The sequence below is a fragment of the Charadrius vociferus genome, unplaced genomic scaffold (assembly GCF_000708025.1).
Source record: "Charadrius vociferus isolate BGI_N301 unplaced genomic scaffold, ASM70802v2 scaffold787, whole genome shotgun sequence".
In the NCBI taxonomy this organism is placed as follows: Eukaryota; Metazoa; Chordata; class Aves; order Charadriiformes; family Charadriidae; genus Charadrius; species Charadrius vociferus.
In genome coordinates, this window is record NW_009649307.1 from 995,783 (window position 1) to 998,790 (window position 3,008).

General features: G+C 58.1%; 1 protein-coding gene across 1 annotated transcript in view; it reads left to right on the top strand.

Annotated features, from left to right (window-relative positions):
• The window catches only part of FBXL18 (F-box and leucine-rich repeat protein 18), a 34,741-nt gene that overhangs the window by 121 nt on the left and 31,612 nt on the right, over positions 1–3,008 (top strand). The gene's annotated exons all lie outside the window — the stretch shown is intronic.

A 3,008-nucleotide genomic window follows, 5' to 3' on the forward strand; every position in this document is an offset into this window, starting at 1 on the left:
CGGGGGGGGGAAGAAAAAACACTGCTCAAGGCTTCAACCCCTCCAGAAAAGTCCTGTTATGAGGGACAGCAGGCTGTAAACCAGGCGCGTGTCCCCTTCGACCACCTCCACCACCTGGGCAGGGCTGTGCCCTTTCCGACAGCCTCAGCAAAACCTGGCACGGGATGGCTATCGGTGGCCCGGAGATGGAAAGCGGTGAATTTATACAGTTTTCCAGCGTGATACAATATAATGATTTACCTCCGTTGTTGATGGGGGAGATGCTCGATGCACTGCGGACACAGCGGATGAGGGGAGAACGGTCCCTTGCACAGGGAGGTCTGCGGAGGGAAAGGCTTTCATGTCTCTCTGCAAAAGGCACTGATAAATCGGAGAAAGCGCGAGGATCAATACAGAGGAGCAGGAACCTCGGGGAGGGATGTACGAGAGTGGGGAGTGATGCTTCAAGGGGGAGAGGAGAGTCTGCAGTTCGTTGGAGATGAGCTAGCATCGGGGATGCAACACAACCAGTTGGGAAAAATGTCGGGGTTTTTCTTTTTCTTCAGGATTTACCGCTGAACATGTCCCCATAAAGGGCTGCCGTGAGGCCCCCGAACACCTCCAAAGCGGGAGATGGGCCCGGGGTTCCTGCTTAGGTTTTGACCTCCTGCAAATTCCCGTTGGAGCCGATTCTGCAAGGAGTGAAGTGAAAAAGAGGAAGGCGCTGGGATGGTCCCCGTGGCTGTCAAACAGGGGATGTGGCCAGTGCCTTTCCCTCTTCCCCTTCGGGAGCGGGAAGGGAGGGGAAAGGCAACGCTCCGAAAAAACCTCCGCGATTTGTGCGGGAGGGTGATTTAAAGCCACTAGGCTGGTTTCAGAAATTTCCACCTCTTTTCTCATTGTCAGAACAGCGGGAGGGAGAGAACAGGGGCCCGAGCGCATGGTGGGGGCAGCGATGGAGGAGCTGGCGCCGAAGGCGATGTGCAGAAATTCAAGCCAGCCCCCCAAAACTGCCAGGATTATTTCCCCTCCCGTTCCTCCCCCTTTCCCCTCCTCTCCCCAAAAGTGTGGCAGACGCTGTCTCTGCGTGGCCAAAGGGCTTCTGCTCTAGGGGAAGGGCTGGAAGAAGAAGCAGAGTGGAAAGGAGAGCTCACATGTTGTCCCACAAGCACAGAAATCCAAGCCCGGCCGTATCAGCCAGCGATGGGCAGGAGGATCCTCCCTCGGATAGTTTTGTCCGGAGCTGGGGCGAGTCGAGCGCCAAGGACAAACAGGGAGAAGTGAAGCAAAACAGGGAAACTCGGGAGCCCGCGACGCGTGCCCGAGGGTAACACGACGGCCGGGCAGCTCTTCGCTCGGTTCCCCTTTCCCTCTTCTCGGTTCTTGCGACACCCCGGGAGCAGACGGGAGGAGAGCTCCGAGCCGCGGCCAGCGGAGCCGGCTTGGTCCCTCACACGGTGGATGGTCTGGGTGGTGAACATGGTGACTGGCTGGTGGCTTCGCTATCAAAGTGTCTTTGGGCTGGGAGGAAGCGGTGGCACCCGGCTGTGTGCTGAGGGCCACATCCTGCCATCCCCACCGAGGCCAAATCCCACCACCCCCCCCAAAGCCAGGAGACGCCGGGGCCGGTGTTACCGCCCGCCGGATGCTGGTGGATTGATTGCTTTCTGATTCAGTCCAATAACCAAGAGACGCTAATTGCCCGGTAATTCCCTACCCCACTTAATGGGCTGTCTCGTATCCGTGGCTCCCCAGCCCCGCTCCACCAGACCGGCTCACCAGGATGCAGCGGAGCGGAGCATCCCATCCCTCTTGATGCACGCCGCATCCAGCTGACCAAGACCCCCACGAGCCACGGTGGCCTCCCCACCTGGTGCTGAGCTCCCGCTGGTGTTCCCCATCACAAACCCATCACCCCGGTGCTATCATGGAACTTCTTCCCACTGCTGTTTCCTGCAAAGCCCTTATCAGCGTGTTTGTGGACCATGATTTGCACCCGCGAGGGCCATCAAGGCTGTACCCGTGCCTTGTGGCTCCCCTTGTTTGACGTATAATCTTCTAATTAATAATCAGCCTTTTCAAAGTAGAGCGCAAACATTAATTAATTCCCTGTGAGGTAGGTAATTAACAGTGATGACTCCCATTTTACTGCAAGGGAAGCTGCGATATGGAGATCTTGCACGATCCACTTGAGGTGGCAGAGAAACGACCGTGCAAAGGCAGCTCCACTCCAGCACGGCCCTGCAGAAACTCCGGCTCGCCCGTCCCTTTGACGGAGGACTTCCTATGGGAACAGTCCCCATGTGCTGGAGTATCTTTGCTCCATCACCATGTCCACCTCCAGTGTGGAGGAGGTGCCATGGTCCTAAGGTGGCCTGGCAAAGCAGGTCCATTACTAAGGCCATCTCCAGCATGGAGGAGATGACATGGTCCTAAGGTGGCCTGGCAGGGCAGGTCTATTACTATGGCCATCTCCAGCATGGAGGAGATGACACGGTCCTAAGGTGGTCTGGCAGGGCAGGTCCATTACTACGGCCATCTCCAGTGTGGAGGGGATGAGGCATGGCCATGGTGTGGCCTGGCAGGGCAGGTCCATCCCCATGGCCAACTCTGTCCTGAGGGATGAGGCACGGCCCTGGGGTGGTCCAGCAGAGCCCACAGGGCTCCTATCTCTCCTTTCCACACCATCTCCTCTGAAGCACCCATCCGGGAGCAGCCATGGTTTTGGGGCACCTCCACCAGCTCCTGGACAAGGTGCTGCTGGGAAAGGGGATGCTATCCTGTGGAAAAGGGCTGCTCCTCATGTCCCCATCCATGCCCGCTGTCCCATCTCTTCCCATCCTCCCCACCCCCCCTCCCAGCTAATTGCAAATCTCCATCTCAGCAGGCTTCTGCAGGTTCCTCCTGCTGCTCTCCTCCTTTGTTTGTCCCACAGCAGGGAGCGATGCTGGGGGTGGTGGTGGTGTGATAACGCCTGGGTTCCCCCTCTCCTTGGCCAGACGCCCTGCTGGGGAGGACGGCTGGCAATT